Source organism: Anas platyrhynchos, chromosome 9 (assembly GCF_047663525.1).
Source record: "Anas platyrhynchos isolate ZD024472 breed Pekin duck chromosome 9, IASCAAS_PekinDuck_T2T, whole genome shotgun sequence".
Lineage (NCBI taxonomy): Eukaryota > Metazoa > Chordata > Aves > Anseriformes > Anatidae > Anas > Anas platyrhynchos.
This window is the reverse complement of record NC_092595.1, coordinates 2,983,150-3,002,104: the sequence shown is the minus strand read 5'-3', so window position 1 is coordinate 3,002,104 and position 18,955 is coordinate 2,983,150.

Sequence of the window (18,955 nt, the reverse complement as noted above, 5' to 3'; positions counted from 1 at the left end):
TCCACAAGTCCTTTTTGGCTGGAGAAGGCAAGATGAGGGCTCCCTAGAGGCAAAAAGGGACTATCCAGAATATTACTGGCTGGGTTAAATGGGTCAACCAACCAACCTAGCACTCTGTATGCAGTCATTTCTCCTAAAGTACAACACCATTTTCTGGAAAACAAACAAACAAACAAAAAATTAAACTGCTGCTAGAAATTCTTCAGATGTGTATTCAGCTACAAGAAGAATTTTAGCATAGCAATACAGCATCACAATATTAACCTTGTTTAGATATCTGTAATACTGACATTTTAGTCAGCAATTAGCATAATTTACACTATGGAGCTTATTTTCTTCCTGAAAATCAATTCCTTCGCTCTGTATATGTTCCTGAGGGAAGGAAAAAATAAAAAATAAAAAAATAAAAAAATTAAAAAAGGAAAGAAAAAGATAAAATCTATTCCAAAAGACATTTACAGAGGAAAATCATTTAGTTGTTGGCCAGACTTAAATGCCCTGCTGTGAGGTTAAATCTTAGAGACAGAAAATGTATTGATGTCTTCACAGTTTCTTTAAGCGTTGTTCCTCACAGGACTTTACATTAGCACTGAAATAGCATTTAATTCAACCGCTCAGAATAACTGCCTCCATGTAATCAGGCTTGCTCTTAAGAAAAAAAATATATATGTACTTACAATTTATAAAGATATAATTTGAAAAATAGAGTAGATAAACTTTCAGTATTTTCCTAAACCACACACTCACAGAAGAGACAAAATAAAAAATAAAAAAAAGAAAGAGTGCAATCCACTGGAAACTTCACCACCACCTCATGGGTTTGTAAACCTCAATCCCATTGCTCAGGCTTCTCCTCCCCAAACCCAAGCCTCACAGCTCTTCCAGTTTCCTTCCTATGGTTGCTTCACTCCTTGGTCATTTTATTTGCCTTCTTTGGTAAGTTCTTGAACTTCACCGTGTCCTTCCTGAGATGCAAGAATCAGAGCTGCATGCACTGCTCAAGCTGTGGGCACAGCAAGGGCTTTACATCATGACAAATGACATTCTCTGCCTTATTCTCACTGGCTTTTTCTGGTTTAGTTTTGAGTAAAGGTCAAGTTTTATGTAACATTAGTAGGACATACCAGAATTTTTCAGCAGATTCATGTTTTCTATAGAGGTTCAAATCTTATACTCCTGTAAAACTAATCTACAGAAATACTACTAAATTATGTGCCATTTAGCCTGAAAAGACAGCACAGTAGTGCCATGCTGCTTGGTTATAACCTTCTAGCACAAGAGCATTAGCGAGTAGAAAAGAGAATATACTGCATATACTGGGAAATGACTGGAGGTGTGCAACTGGTGGCTACCCCCACCTGATGCTGGTGTGCAACTAGTGCTCACCTCCACCTGATGCTGGACAGAGCCCCCACACCCTGACCAGCAGCCCAGGTTGCACAATGGTGCACAGAGGCCAAGCCATACTTAGGGTGTACCTCTTACTGACATGTCTGTCCAGAAATATTCCTATATTAGGAATTTTTGTATTTTAAAATTGAATTAGAATTAAAGTAGAATTACACATATAGAAATAAAAATATCTAATTATATCCCCTCTCTCCACTTTCCATCCTGCTTGTATTTCTACAAGACAGCAGTGATTCACAACCTCACTCTGTTGCCATAGTGGGGAAGAAACACAGAAACACAAAGAAACTCAAGACCTTTTTGTGGCTATAAACCAAACCTCCTTTTGAAGAAAGGTTCCTTACCTTTGCCTTTCCCACATTTCTGTCTGATACGACAATCTCTATGAGCCAACTTTACAGCAAATAATTCATCAAAAGCAACACGCAGGGCATGCATATTATTCAGTCTAAAATAATATACTATATTCCTATCTGCATTGCAGGTGGCAATGTAAGAAAGAGAGCTGCTGAAACACTAATCATTTTCTTGGGTGCAGGTGGAAAGACATTGTATGGTGGGTAAAAAAGGTGGAATGGGAAGGAGAGGAAGGAAGTAAATCAGGCACATGCTTTTACTGCTATACATCAGAGCAGAGAGAAATAACCTACACGTTCCTGCAGGGTCAATAAAGCTCCTTTCCTGGAAGCTGTTATGACAACCTGTTCTCAAAGCAGACTGATCCCCAATCAGTAAATAAAAAAAGATGCAAAAATTTTAGCTGTACACTGTGTAGCTGGTTTAGAAGGAGTTGTTCTAAATTAATAAATACATCAAATTTTAGTCCAATGGATGGTTGCATTTGGTACAATGAAAAACAAAATTAATTTCCACCCACTGATCACTTTGTAATTTTTAATAAGCAACTACAATTTAAAAGCACCTAGTTCAACAAGTTTACGATGACTGGTTGCATCTGCATCACAGAGATAGCACACCTTCACTAAGGAGGAACAAGGGTGATTGCCCATCACTCCATGGCACATTTGTAAGAAGGAAATAGAGCATGCAACTAATCCTCCAGAGTGCTGGTATTTTATTTGAGGAGATTTACTCCATGCTCTGTTTCGCCCATCCTAAGAGGCAGTTATTTTAATTCAAGAGATTTGTGCCCAACGTTTTCTCTTCCTATTAAGATTTAGTGTCTCTAATTTGGAAAATAAAAATAAAAATAAAAATAAATATCTCTATCTTCTGTTTGTCTTCTGCAAAATCCAGACAGTTGAAATGCAAGTTTATTCAACGTAGTAGTTCCTACTAATACGTTTAGTAAGGTTAAATTTAAAACGATGTCTATAGTACCCTCAGATTCCTCTGAAGGCAGTCAGAACATTCACAACAGCAAAGCACGGATCAGAGTTCTTGTTGCTAATAAAATTTATTTTATAGTTTAAAAATAACAAGATGGGAGCTCAACATTGTGAGTCAACACTGCATGTAATATTAACATCATGTCCATTATGGGCCTGAGGCAAGACCCATTAAAATCAGTGGAAAACATTTCAATAGGCTCTGCGTTAGACTCTATCTCAGCAATTTACAGGGTGAAATCTTGGCCCCACTAAAGGATAATGTTATCACTCTCATTGGCTTCAAGGAAACTGGGATTTTTTCCATTGCAGGTAATTGGCAAGCAAAATGCTCTAGTCTCCTGCTTACTGAAGAGCAGTTTGTCTGAATGATACCTTTGCTCTATTACTTACCTCATATGATGCTTTATAGTAAGGCATGCAGATCTATGGAAAACCAAGAAAACTAGGAGAATTTGAGTATGACTTAAAAGCATTAGTTGTATTTCTAAAATAACTAACCATATTCCCTAACTCCTCTGTATTTTTGAGGATATATAAACACATATATATATATTACCTTTAATATTTTAAGTTATTTTAGACTTTTTTTCTTTCATTTATTTTAGCAATTCCATTAAATGGTGGGCTGTACTCAGGAGATCACAGTTAATTATGTACAACTACTGCTACATAGGCTTTATTTTCTCTTCACCTTAATTCTTCACACAAGATCAGAGCCCTTTCTTTGATAGGATTTTTTGGGACATATTGCGAGAAGCCAGATCTAGGCAACTTCAGCTTGTGAATTAACTCCCAGTTGCTGTCAGAGATGAAACATTCTTATGCTAGTATGGTGCATGAGTATCTACAATTGATTTAAGTGACGCCTTGCACAGACTACTTAAAACATATTTCAGTCTCTATTTATAGCAAGTAATCTTATGTCTAGATCAAACCATCCTATATAGGCATTCACATCTCATGCCTCTACAGCTATTGTTGGAATATAAGCACCATCCAAAACATGCTGTTTCAGTAAAGCTACAGCTGAAGGATGTTTATTTTCTATTCAATACACAGTGTGCATGTATATATGCAAAGCTCTCTTCTTCAGAGAACATATCCCACTCTTTCACGTAATCTAAACCATATGATGTATTATCCAACACCTGAGAAAGCAAACACAGGCAGTTAGGCTAAAGCCAACACTTCCCAACATGTGAGTCCTTTTAGCCAACAGCACTCAGCTCTCTCTTAGGAGATGACCTACTGTATTTAGTTTGTCTGGTCTAATGAGATTATTACTAATATTTAGAAAATTAAGGGTCTGAGCCCTGACACTGACCTATCTCCTTTCTTTCAAATTGGCGCAAAAGCATATTTATCTGCTGAGCCATTCCAGCTCTGTTCTCTCATCCTCATGTAGCTCAGATGCTGTGCAGATGGCATGCTGACACACTAAGTCTAATGGTAATTTCTATCCTGATTTCAAACGCTGACATTTTAGGTCATGTTTAACAAATACTTTTTGTTAACAAAAGCTTTTCATATATATACAAAAAGTCCTTTAAGCATTTTTTTTCCTTTTCCTTCCCCGCATGGATTCTTGCTTCTGAATTCCACCTTTGCCAGTGGTTTGCTTGGCTCAGGTGGGCAGTAGGATTAAGAGCTAGAGCGATAGGGCAGGCACAGAGAAATGCTTGTGGGGGGCTGTCCCACTAAGTGCAGTTATGGGCCTTCCCATTCTCTGGTTCCTAATAAATCGATCCATTTTCAAGTTTTGATTTCTTATGGAGAGTCTTGGCATTATCATTTTCTCTCTAAAACAGTAGAAGAGATTTTCCAGCAAGATTGTTTGGTGATGATATCCTGCATCTCCTGTAACATGTGTTACTCTTAATCGGTAATACATGATTCCTTGGGAGGACTGAAGCTTAATTTCAACATCCTACACTTTATGAAAAAGTATAAAATAACAATGAAACACCTGCTACACATAACTTTGCATCAGCCTGCAATAATATTTTTAGATGCGTTCCTATTTACACGATCCCTTTATGCCACCGAAAAAATGGTTGCAATAGGCACAGAAAAGCCAAGAAAAGCCCTTAAACATTCAGACGTGGAAGAACACAAGACCTGCTGCTTATGCCTTTCTCTCATTTCAAGCAGCAAAACTCCTCCATGCTCCTGCCACAAGAATTTGCTGAGTTTATGGCTACAGCTTGTCAAAGTCAAACAGCAGACAGTGCAGCACCTTTTATGAAAGGACAGCAACACATTTCAAATAATGAGAGCAGCCTGACCAACACTGACTTTCTGCTTCAGCTTTTACTGCTCAACTGCTGGAAAGGAGATTGGGGAGTGCTAGGTAGGGAGCATCCTTAGAGACACTTCTGCCAGTAACCGTATGTGCAGGACCTTCACTTGCTCAGATACTAAGCTAAAATACTAGCCTAAAAAGCAGTAACTCCTACTGAAGGTTCATGCCTTCCTCACCAAGGACATTTTTCTACCTCAGCCTGGATAGAAACATATGTTCTATACTTCCACTGCGCTGTGCAATATTTTAAATGGTACAAGACATTATTAAAAATTTAAAAAGCAAAGCCTAACTTCCTTATAATTTGATATTCTGTTTTCATATAGTAGGAGCAGATGTGCAAATGTTTGTTTACTCAGTTCTTGATAGTAGGCATTTGCTAGCAGATGCATGAAATTAATTTCTGCCCTAGTATTAAAAATCATTTCCTTGATTTAAATGTCTCTGATAAAGAAACAGTATCATAAAGTGGTTTAGCTGATGAAGCAGCACAAATAGAAACAATGCTTGCTATTTTAGGATTGCTATTTCTATTTGCTTAGATTGCATAGTCTGTCTTTCAGGAAAACAAATAATTATTTGTAAAATCTTCCATCCAAACATTTTCCTCTTCAATGTTTTTCCAAGAGCAACATGGGAGAATATATATATATATATATATTTAACTGTAAGAAAAATCATTTTTTACATCAGGCTGCAATTTCTGTAGATTTCATAAAGCCAAAAGAAAATGTCAGATTTTATACTTTTTTTTCTTATTCATTTTTTTTATGGTGAGTACCGAGCAGTTGCAGAAAAATGTGAAGTTATTAGTGCTCTTTTATTTTGGCCTCAAGCATGTGTCCATAAGAGGCCTTTGTGGTAAACAGAGCAAGTTAGGGGCCTTGTTACAGACACAAATGCTGCTTATGGTCTCCTCACTTTGCGGAGTCTTCACGTTTACATTGGTCTTTCAGAGTATTTCCAATTCACTCAGCTTTGCATGCAGATGTGGAAGAGAAAAATGGGACTATTTGTACCCTCCCTATACTTCAGGGATTCACTTTCTCAGGAGAGCTTTTCCTAGCACCTAAAATGCAAATATTTCTGTGCAGGGATGGAGCACAGAAACGTTCTCCGTCCACTCTACCAGCCGTGCCTGTTTTTAAAGCTTGCTGAGCCTCCTCCATACTGAAGACACGCCATACGGATGTGCCATAAAGCTCCCACTCCTGGAAAAGCACTGCATAGCCACTGACACTAGACCACTTGCTCATAATTTCATGTATTGCCACTTCCCAACAGTGTCACCACACTTCTGACAACACAGGTGAATAAAATGTGTTATGTTTAGCAACCGTAGTAACTTTAGATGAAACCCAATAGAGGAAGAAAATGAATAACATTATGCCATCAGACCTGTTTGGCTAAAAAACACGTGTTTGGACCTCTTCCATGCCCCAGGACTGCACAGACTCTACAATGTCAGCCAGCATCGCACAAAATTAAGCTCTTTGGTGGCCAATTCAGAAGTGCTGATGGGTTAGGGAGGTAGATAGGTCTCTAGGGAAAACTTTTCCTGAGATGATGGAAACTGAAGACCTCAATGCTCTCTTGAATTTCTGAATTTTACAGCCTTTATAAGTCTTTATATGACTTTTTATAGCCTATCTGGTATCAGGAGTTAGGATCAGTGAGTCCAAAACCCTACCTCATGTTTCAGTAGGCAAACCTGTCAGATGCTGAATTCTTTTTATAATTGACTTAGCAAGGAGGGCAAGGAGCAGGAAACTCCTGACAGTAAAAGTGTTAAATGTGGTGAAAAGGGGGGAAGGGAACATAGAATATAAGGATTTGTAAATAGCAGCAAACTACTGGAAACCTCACTGGGAGCCCTGTGGAGTTCCAGCAGAGGCAGCCTGCAGGCACCTCACTACTGTTGGAGCATAGATCCACGGTTTGCAAGCAGTAGCCTGACTTGTGTGGAGCATACCTGAGTGCTGCCCTTTCTCTCTGTGCCTGTAAAGCAGAGATTCCCTTAATGCCCTTCCTTGCCACTGCTCCCAGAGGTGCTCCAAGACCACTGCCACCAGGTCCCCAGGGGCCTACACCCGCCCCTGCCCTAAAAATCCCCAGGCATAAAAGAGGTAAGGGCTTGGATAACTAGTACAAGCTATGTACATAAGGTGGCTCATAGATATAGGTTATTTATTGCAAAAAATTGATCTCTTACTGCCCTCATTTTGTTGTTTTGCTTTGATTTTTTTGCTTGTGTTTGTGAGCAAATTTTTGAGGTTCAGTCTGCTCTTCATTACCTATTTGTTTCCTTGGAAAGATAAGGTGCTTCAGTATGCACAGCTCTCGGTCTTCACTGAAATTTAGTTCCCTTTTTTCCATCAAGGGGGAAAGATTTTCTTCAAGACTGTGCTTCCTGATGTAATAAATTGCAAAAGATAAACCTGGCTTTCACCCTGCTAGTACCTATGTTCCTTCGTACTGATGCAGAGTGCAGAAAAACTTCTGGTTTATATCTTGAGCCCCACAAATATCCATATACTATCAGTTTAAAACACGAGGTGGTGCAGAGCCTCGGACTGCAGCCTGTGATGGAAACCACCAGCAAGGGGTGAGGTTGGCATACGGCACTCCTGCACCACGCAGCTCTGCTCAAGTGTAGGGCACAGCAAACACACCAAGGGACTCCTTTTTTCGGGGAGGGAGGGGAAGCATCAGCAACAGACAGCCAAAAAACAGAAATAAGGCTCACAACACCATCAGAGCCAGCTGGACAAAAGCCTGAAATAAGGCACACAACACAAAGTCCATAAAAAGGGCATGGAAGATAACATGTTTAAAACACTGTCACTCTGTTTCAGAGGAAATACTTGAACCTCAGGCTCCTGTATTTCACAATAGGCTTCCAACCACATGGTTTTACATTATATATGTCCATTATTTGTAACCAGAACTGCTGTTGTAAAAGAAAAAAAAAATCCAAATACTTTGCAACTTGATGGCAACAACTCTGTGACATCTGAAAATCTCGCATTTCAGTCCCTGCATCAAAGCAGCAGTGAGAAATTTTAGTTGGGTTTGCATTTTGCTGTGTAACCCACTTACCCCATCCATAGCCTGTCTTTGGGTAGGTGCAGGAGGAGCCTGAGCCCTTGCACAGACACTGGCCCTGAAAGCTCCTGAGGTCGCTGTTCACTGAGCAGATTTTGCAATTGGGATAGAAGGAAGAACCAGTCTTAAAAATTATTTCAGGGCTTAAGCCTGGAATAGGATTGGTAAAAAAAAAAAAAAAAAAAAAAAGAAATTAAATAATATCATTTCATTACTAGAAGCCTATAATGATTTTGCCATTGTAAATAAAAAGGAGAGAAAAGAGATAAAAGAAACCAAAGGAAGAAAAGGCAGGAAAAAGTCAGTTATTCGCCATAGTCCCTTGAACCCTAGTGAGGCATTATTTCTTAAGTGGCTTGAACAAGTAGGAATTGAAGAACTAGGGAAAAGAGAGCATAATTAGTAAAATAATAGCCTAAACTGCACTGGTGAATTTGTTACTTTGTATTTATTTTTGCATGGCCTATACATCTATAGTTTGACGTATGTATCCTATTCCTATTACAGCTTCATTTCACTTTCACATAAAATTTATAGCTAATTTATTTGCTTAATTTCAGACAACAAACCAATATTAAACCATCAGTCAAAAGAATGTTCCATCAGAGTCACTGTCTGTGAAAGCATCACCTATAAATCCATAGATTATAACTAATCTGCCATGGAAGTTAATGAAGTTGATGTATGATTTTGCATCGCTTAAGAACTGTACCTAGTGAATAAGAACATCACAAAATGCAGTGGGTTTAACACAGAGTGATGTGTTTTTTCACAAACTCTATCAGTGAAAAAACCTAAGCTGTATCTTGGACTTCCTAGAGTGACAGGAATCATACCCATATTAAAGAGAAAAAAATATATCTTATTTCTTTCCTGTATTATGCAGCCCTTCCATAACATTTCATTAGGTTCCAGTTCAGCACTAGCATCACTGCAGGTTATATAAATACAATAATAAAACCACAGCCACACAGTTCCTTTCATGGAAAGGTCCCACAGCACTCCCAACATTAATTAATTAAGCCTAGCAGCACACCACTCCAGACTTGAACACGATTTATCTGTGCGCATCTCCCCGCTCCAGCACTAATGGTCTGTCTCTGGGTCACTGTGGGTACTGTCCCAAGGTGGTCCAGACAATAAATAAATAAATATTCATCTAAAAAGATGTGCACAGCTTCACACTGGCTCTATTGCTCTCCCAGACAAATGACCTGGGAGGGCAGCAGCTCTGCTGTTCAGGTTACAATTCAGGACATACTGTTATAAGTCTTAGCAGTAGCAGTTGTTTGGGTTCCCCCTTGACCCCAACCCTGTGACCGCAATTAAAAGTGCCCTCAATTCATGACCAGACTTACAGCTCCTGTGAGTCACAGGGAAGAGGACGGGACAACCAGCAGTGCCTCCAAAGGAGCGTGGCATGGAGGAAAAGTACCGCTACCCTGTTCAGGCCCACCCGGCAACCTCAGACCACTTCTTGGGGCACATTACATAAAACAGCACAAAACCTCCTGGGATGTCAGAAAAGTGACTCAGCTAAAGGCAACGGAGGCAGCCTGGTGCCCACAGCCTCACTACATAGATTTCTGCATGTGCTGCACCACCGTGTCCCCACACCTTGTAGAAGCAGACCTCATTGGAGCTGAATCTGATCCTCACAATAGGTGCAGCAAAGGCTGACATGGGGTCTATTGTAAACACATCAGAAATTACTTTACCAGCCTAAGTTTTATCTCAGGTAAATCTCTGGCGCTTAGCAACACCTTGTATTAAAATTCTGTTTTAAAATACAGTGTTAATTAAGCAATTAAGGATGCCAAGGCTTATTTTATGGCATCATTTACTCATAGTTAGATTGTGTTGTAAGGTTAACTGCATGAGGCATGTTTTATAGCCTTATGAAATGCTGTCTTCTTATTCTTATTGCTTTTATTATGGATTATAATGAATTCCTTTTTATATTTTAAATTGTTTTTTTGATAACAAAGTGGTCTTATTATTTGCCACATTACCATAAGATGCTGTCAGCTAGAGTTTAGCTACAGTTAGAAGACACATTTGCAAAGTGCATTAAATGAAAGCATGCCATCTAAAGAGATGTAAACCAAAACAAAATAAAGCAAAGAAAAACAGCAGCAACATTCATTACAAGTTTAGAAGTATAAATGATTTATCACACAAAGAATATTGCTCTGCAACTTGGAAGAGAAGCATATGTACAGCAGCTGATAGAGGTGTTTACGAGATTGTTCATGGTACAGAACCGTAGGGTAAGGACTACTCACACATGCATCAAAATGAGAGATTCTGGCCCTAAAATGTTACCATTTTCAAGAACGGTAGTAACAAATAAGTAAGCATATTTCTTGTCATTAGCTCTTTTCTACTCAAGAACAAAACCAAACAAAAACCTCTTTCCTGTAGTTTAACAAATGAGTTTAGCACAAAACCATTCAAAGGCTCGGATCATAGACAAGCTCCAATCTGATCTAAACTGTGCAATGAGCACTGCTCAAAACTTGTGATAAGAGTAAAGTAGGAAGGAAATGAAGTTCTATTTCTTCTAATTAAAGATGACTCTCTTTATTGACATGTCTGTATATGATAACGATTAGTACATTAAATATGAATAATCTATCAGATTCTAATTGGAATAATGTGTGTTCCTAGAAATATTCATAATATTTTAAATTTTTCCTGTGATGCATTTTAAGCATAACAGATCAGATACAGACATTATTCACTGTACACACAAACCCACCTTCCTCTTCTAAAATTACATAAAGAAAGCTCAGACTGTAGGAGCAAACAGAGGTTACTTCTGGAAATGACAGCATGGGGCAGAGTGGTTGGCAGACAGCAGGACAGACAGAGCCCTCCCACAGAAAACAGGCTCAGGGAGCACGTGGGTACAGACCAAACTGGAGGAGAAGAAAGGAGTGCACAACAGCTGGCACATAACCAGCTCCATCAGCATTGTAAACAGAGTCATTCACCATACCCATATACACTGGCGTTCAACAGCTTGCTGCTTCCCCTTCCTCAGCAAGCAACAGTCTGTGCTCTTGCCCCCCAGCTCATGTCCTGCAGGAGACCATAGGCAGCCTGGATATAGCCTGGAAAAGCCCTGTCTCACAGCTAATGCTCCAGAGGACACGTGTGATAATCTTTGAACAGCTGTTCTCATTGTACTCGCTCTCTCCCCTTCTATTCCCTTTCCCTCTCCATAAATGTTGTACATACGACCAACAGGGAACCATATTAATGTACCAAGTCTTGCAGCCTGCTTTAGCTTGAAATAGTGCCTGTGCCTAACTCCAGGGAGGATTATCTCAGCCCAGCACTGTGGCTTCCAGGTGCCATCTCCGTAGAAGAAATATTAATAGTAGCATCGCTCATAATGGCTTAAACAAACCTCCAACTTTAGCGATTGCTCTGCCCATGGCACACAAGAGAATAGCAAATGGATTTGCTGAATATTAACAGAGATGCTAGGTAGAGGAACAAATGGATGTAAAGGGTTGTAGCACTCAAGAGCCTGCAAGAGACGATCACAAGATTTGTTGCAAGTGCTGATTAGTAAGGAGCTGCAGATGAGTATCCCCATCACTCTCAGGAGGCCTGGGGAGCCCTTCCCTTCAGCTGCTGTTCCTGCTCTCCTACCTCAGGAACAGGTCAGAAGGGAGCCTGTACCTTATCTGATGCGAGATAACTGGAAAGATGCTATTTAGCAAATAGCTTCTTGTTAGAACTTGCTGAAGGAAAAACTTAAATGTGGCAAACATTAAAAAAAAAAAAATAAAAAAAATAAGATATTTGCAGTAGGATACACTTGATTTAACTGAACTTTTGGACTTACAGACAACATTTTCAGTGTATTCATGCTATTCTTTTAAATAAGCTCTTTTTAATTTAAACTTTACTCTGGAAAACTATAAGATATCAGGAAAACTCAAACAAATTTTCTTCTGAGGCCAGATTATCAGTGATCTTGTAACAAGTCCTAAAACATAATATGCATCTATTTAAATTTCACCATAGCAGAATGAGTCCTTGCAGCAGACACCTCCTTACTCAATAACGACACATCAGTGATTTCTTGAGACAAATAAAACGTCAACACAGATTTTGCATCAAGCTCTTTGCCAATCACAGCCCCATCTGTTTCTGCTGCATTTGCCTTCTGCCTGCAAAATATTCATCTGAACCATAGGGAAATCCCCTACTAAAGACCTTATATCTCCCCATTTCTAGTTGACTAACATCTTGCATTTCCCTTTAAATTGTTAAATTTACAGTAAATGTAATTTTTCAGCTGAGGATTACTTCTATTGTATCAGAGAGACTGGAAGAGGTTTGATCCCCATAGACTGTTGCACCGCGCATAAAACCATATTATATTTATGTTGTTACCAAACTTTTGCAAGCAGTACTGAAGAAAGGCAGCAACATCAAGGCACAAAGCTGAAGATATGAGACAGAAGGATAAAAATATATCCAGTTAGTGTGCATGAACTCATAATACGTTTGGCATAAACAAAATTTGGCCACAGCATCTAACCACATACACTAAGTACTATGCACATAGCATAATAATTGAGCAAATGCACTTCCCAGGAAACTGCGATTTCCTCTGTGCTTGTGCTAACTGTGGCTCAGTAATTCCCTCCCTGCTCTATACATGTGTTTGTGTCTACGTGTGATACCCTTCTGGGAACAGCAGCCTGCATTCACATTCCTTTTTTCCTGCTAATTATTACTAATTGACTGGGGGTTTTGTGTATACGGCACACATACTACCTACCATAGCTCACACGCAGCGCTCACAGGTACTTCCCTAGGTGCAATTTCCAACAAAGCCTATCCCGAATCAAGCCACCAGGAAGGTCACAAAAGCATTGAACCCATTGCTCCCTCTTTTTCAACCAAATTGTGCTTTCTGACACAAGGATGTTAACAGAGAGTAAATAAAGAACCACTAGGGACCAGTGAATCTGTTTTGAGGCACACAAAAACCTTTAACAGATGTCATTGTTGCTAATACAGTACAGGGATTTTCAGCTACTTCTCTTCCAGCTTCCAGATGCAACCAGGAATGTAGTAATTATTCATACATCCAACCAGTATGCCCTTTACATATAGCTGACCAAAAGAAAATTCCCTAAATTAAACAGGATAGTCCTTGAAAAGCTCTAAGTCGAATGGTAGAGCCTTCTGTGAGTCAAACCCTGCTCACCTCCATCAGGCAGGAGTAGGTGGCCATTGGTGGTCCACATCAGAGGGAACCCAGGCAAAACCCCACGGAAGCCAATGGTGTTGACATGGTGGAAACCTCCACAACTATGAAAGATACTGAATATCTGCATAAAGCATGCAGTAAGGCTGCAAAACCAGGAGCTCACTTTGTAGTGTCTCAGGATGTTTTGTTAAAGCTTTGTTTAAGCGGCGTCAGTTATTTAAAGCAAAAATATTAAAGCAAATCTCTGCTCTGCGCCTAATGCTAGCACACACTGCACTTAAGAACATTTAGGAAAACCCTTCTTGTTGCAAAGGAGGATTGAAAAGCTTTCAATGTAAACCAGATGACAGATTGCAGACGTCCTTACGCAAACAGGGGCAGAACACTGCCCCCCTCTCCTCTCCATTCTCCTTCCTTCATGTAACCTCACACAGAGTTGAGGTGAAAGCAAAGGCCTTAATTTTAATATCCTGAGGCAGCCAGGTCCCATAGCACATCATCAACAGCTCAGCAATTAGGTAGTTTCTCAACAGCTCCAATGCTCAGTTGTACAGTTTCCATTTTAATCTGAATAGAATTACGATCTGCAATGACTTCCAAAGCACTTTTCACTTAATTTTATTGAATTCACAGAGTATCAGATCTGCTTTTATTTTTAACCTCCATGTATGAAACTCCTCCAGTAAATTAGTATTGAAACTATAGATACGGAGTAAAAAATGTGCAGATCACTGGCTTGCAGTGACCATTAATAAAAAGCCTTGTTTCCAATTTTTTCTTATGACCTGCATTGAAATATTTACTGTGGTAGCACATACCTCGTGGGAAAAGGGCTAACAGTTAACCTCAAACCCTCCAGCACTGTAACACCAACTCTTAAGGTGTATCAACATCATGTAAGATTTTACTGGATTTCAACAATTACTATTACATTACTATAGTGGATGACAGAATCCTGATAATAAAAACATCAGAGATGTGCCCACGCTGTACATTTCTCCCATGATTCGATCAAGAGTGGACCACACATGTGGGGACAGTCAGTCACTAAAGTTTAAAGGATGAGACCTGCCACATCACATAAGCTCATCCTCAAGTTGAATGTTTGGGCACCAGTCAATACATATCTGTTCTACATTTGTGCTAGAAAAGGTCAAATAGTACCTTCTAATTCTTGTTACTGCAACAAACATGTCAAGCCCCCTGGAAAATGTGTTGTGTGCAGTGAGTGCACCCAAGCGGCAGATTTATCTAGGCTGTGATCTGAATCACTTAACCAGGAGGCTGTAATAATTCTTGGTGCTCCTTCCAGATTTTTATTGCAACCAAGCCGGGTGTGTAGTACACACTGCTAAATCTGGTGGTGCTGAAGAGACCCTGTTTGCTGTCACTGACCTTTACTGACCCAGTTGGCTGTTGTGCTGGTTCCCTTGGTCATATTATCTGGCAGCACCACTTTAACAAAACAATTTTCTGAACAAATTCCAAATTTATCCTGTAAATAGGCCTTTTGTTCTTATTTTAGACATGTCACTTCATTAGACTATAAACATCAGAATCCAAAGGTCATGAATAAAAACACAAATGCCTTCTGTAAGACTGATGCAATGGCTAAACCAACATATCACTAAATAGAAATGCAGTAGTGATCTGAACAAATTTCAGACTGAATTTCACAAAGCAAAAAGTATTATCCCATTTACGAGATCAAATACAAAGAGGTCTTCACACTTTAAAAGAGCAAGATCCATACATTCTTTATATAGCACAAATCAATGCTTCATGGCTAGATAATGGCCCAATAACTTTGTCTCCTGAAGGACTGCTGAGGATCAAATGAACACAATTAAGTGAAAAATATAAGTACTTACAGGAAGAGTTTAAAATGGATTAAATCATAAACTACACATAATGGCTAGTGAAATCCTCTATGCAAACAGACTAAGGTCACATGAGCTTTCTTCTTGGAAATCTACTGTATGTAGTCAGTGAAAGCAATAAATTCAATTTATGGGAAGATAAAACACCACACAGTCACTCCAACATTTCAAAAGGCAGCAAAATCAAACAAAACTACTGCATTTTAGAGCAGTAACTCTACGCCAACTGGAAAGTGTGTCAAACTAAATCCAAAGCTACGAGCTGTTTCCTGCAGAGTGATGTATGCAGAGGACATCTCTGAACAGGTTTCAGCATCAAAACAACCCTTCACTGGCCTTGTCTCTCACATAAAAAAATAAATAATTCTCAGTAATTCTGAATAATTCTCAGTAAGTCTGAATTTTTCACTTGGGTGTACATAGGTAAAATTAAGTAAAATTAGAAAACTGCTCCAGAAGTAGCTTCAGCTCAAGCAACATAAATTTTTCAATTTTTTAAGATCAGAGTTTGTTCAAGAAGCAAAATGTAAGAGACGAGGAAGATGGTTCTCTATGGCACTATTGAATTCATTCAGGGGAAAGCACATACTGCAAGTACACTAGTTGTTTCTAATTGAAATTTCAGATTCACAGCCTCCACTTTGACAGGCCAGCCTTGTGGGGATCAGGGCAGCCCCAAGTCCCAGGCTGGCAGTGAGACAGCAGCCTGTGGCCAGCCAGCAGTGGGTGTTTAGAGCCCTTCTTTCAAACCAGCTTCTAAGGAAAATCATCATCTTTACTGGGATTTTAATCAAGTTTACTTTAACCCAGGTCCACTGAGAAGCAGACATGACTTACTGTCACATCACATGACATATGAGAAAAATGTTAATAAGAAAATTAATTGTTTTGGGGTACCTTTATTTTGCTTTCATCCCACATTGACAAAACCTTTCCCCAGGCTTTTTCTACAGATGTGAACTATTCTGTTCAAGGAAATGTGCAGGTGTTATTAGTCAATCGTTTTATGTTATCTTCATATGTGATATTACTTTTTTTTCAAATAACTGTCTTAAATTTCAAATGCTAAACCGAATGTTATGCATCCAGCTAAAACCACACAGCTGAGACTGGGAAATCTCTGATGTAAAGTGAAAGAGGTCAGATGGGAGAGAAATACAGCACCAAGGAAAAAAAAAAATAAAAGGAAAATGCATTGCCATCTGTTTGCAATTGGATTAATAAACAGTTATTGAAGAATCCTCAGAAATAATTTAAAAAAAAAAAATGAATTATTAGGATGAGGGCTTGTTTTTCAAATTAACTTTTCAAATTGAAGCAGTAATAAAACATTGGTATGCATTTTAAGCCTCTCTAAATCTTTAACGTGTTGAGGGATACACTTAAAATTGATTTGGGGATATATATAACACCTCTAGTAAACAAACTTTCTTCTCCAATAATGGGTGGGACATGTCCATTCAGGAAACTTGCAGAATGGCACTGATTTTCATTCCCACCTGTGGCTCTGACAGGAAAACAGCCTCATTTAAGAAGAGCTCTCAAACACCATCTTAACTTCCACAGGATTCCACCTAAACGCACACTCAGAAAATAAATCTACTTTCAGGCTTTATATGTTTGGGCTGTTTCACAAAATGATAACTAAACAGAACTGCATCACAGGGAAGAGGCAGGAGAAACTACTCAATTTGTGACAGATTTTTTTTTCACAGAATACGCTGAATGAATGAAAAGGCTAAATGAAACTGGAAACTGATCCACAGCAAATCTGACAGTACGCCCACAGAAATTACTTCAGTCTAATATAAAAGTATTACAAGCCTGGAGTTGCTATAGCCTGTGATCGGTTTCTTACAGCTTTTTGTTTCCAGCAGCAGCTATACTTCAGTAATCATGAAACCATTTGCTCTTACCGTAAAGCAGTTGCCTACCTGTGATCGCATGCTGGTTCAATTTTCCAGCTCAAAATCAGATATAATGTTTGTACTACAGCCATTTGCAATTGTTGCCTTAACTACAAGCACAGCCTGAGAGGTTTGAGAAGCACAGATGCAAAAATAAAAATTAAAAAAAAAAAAGCACTAAAACCAAAAAACACATGCTGAAGAAATATCTGATGATGTTTTTCTACTTTTACTGACTGCAGCAACATTCTGCACGTATTTCAGCAACCCCTATAATTCTGCACTACCAGACAACAAACTTCTAGATTGAACTTATTACACACCACTGAAATCCTTTCATGCATGAGCTTGGGCTAAATCTAATCATTATTTCATAAGTACATTACTGTCTGCTGTCTGTGGCTTCAAATTTCCAGACTTTTTCTGTCCATCTATTTATTGACAGAAAACATCATCTATTTCAACAAGAATTTGCCTGACATGCACACATTCATTTATTTATTTCTCTTTTGAGGAACGAACTAGTTTTCTTTGGAACAATTACTGGAAGTAAAATCAATGGCTTACATTCGATTGTTGGGTTTATATTGCCTGAAATGTCAGAACAGTCTGCCAGTGTATTTGTAATTTCTAATCCAGCAAGTAGAATAGGCTGAGATAGTTTCTTTCTTTTTTCTTTCCTTTTTATTTATTTTTTTTGTTTTTACAGTTAAAAAAAAAAAAAAAAAAAAAAAAAAAAAAAAAAAAAAAGAAGTCATATACATGATAGAAGAAATCAAAGAAATTGTACCTGGGTGAATTTGTGACACTCCAGCTTGGCAAAAAATTTGACATTTTGGGAGGCCTTTAAGCTTCCAGTTTTTGTGTGTGTGTGTTGTTGTTTGTTTTTATAGCTATTTATATCAAACAGAAACCACCGCCTTCTACAGAATTTCACAGAAAACAAAGGAAAATAACAATTTTCTTATGAATTCAGTATGACTTCTCCGAAACTGGTCCAGGTCTCACAATTTAAGAGAACCATCTCTAAAGCTGAAAAGATAAGAGGACTTTTTTGACATGGTTATGCAGGTTGGCCGCCTTGAGAATTCAATCACACTGACAAAGGTGGCCAGGCCTCAAGCACAAAAAGAAGAAAAGAAGAAAAAAAAAAGAAAAAAAGATGAACAGAGAGACAACCTGGCTTTTCCCCACTGTCTTTAGATTGATTCCCCCACAAAATTTAACATGTACCATATACAAAAATGTTGAAAGGCATAGGTAAAGGCTTAAAGTAAGAATAATAATAATAATTAAATAAAGAGAATCAGTGTTAAAATGATAGAAACAAGTTGTCAAAAATGAATTAATTAATCTACAATCTTATTGCCTTACATTCATAAGCATACAGTTTCAGAATTTTTGAGAATATTGTGTATTAACTACTCTAACTCTGTGTACTCTTTGAGTACAATTCATTTAAGTCTGTCACACTCAAAAATGCCGAGAAAAAAAAAATTTCGTGGACCAACTCATAAAAAAGAGAGCCCAGCCCTTCCTATCTACATGGCTTCTTTGGTTACTTCAAATACCCTAAAGACCCCTGTCTGCCTGCATATTTTTTCAAACTCCAATTTGATTTTCTTGCTGGCTTTCCAAAGCGCTTCTAACCCATCTCTCTTACAAGTTCTGTTCCTTGTTCTCTGCCTCCAGCTAGATGGCCACAGCACCTTCTCCAGCTGCAGATGCAGGCAGCTCAGAAGGCTGCTGTCATCTTCGGT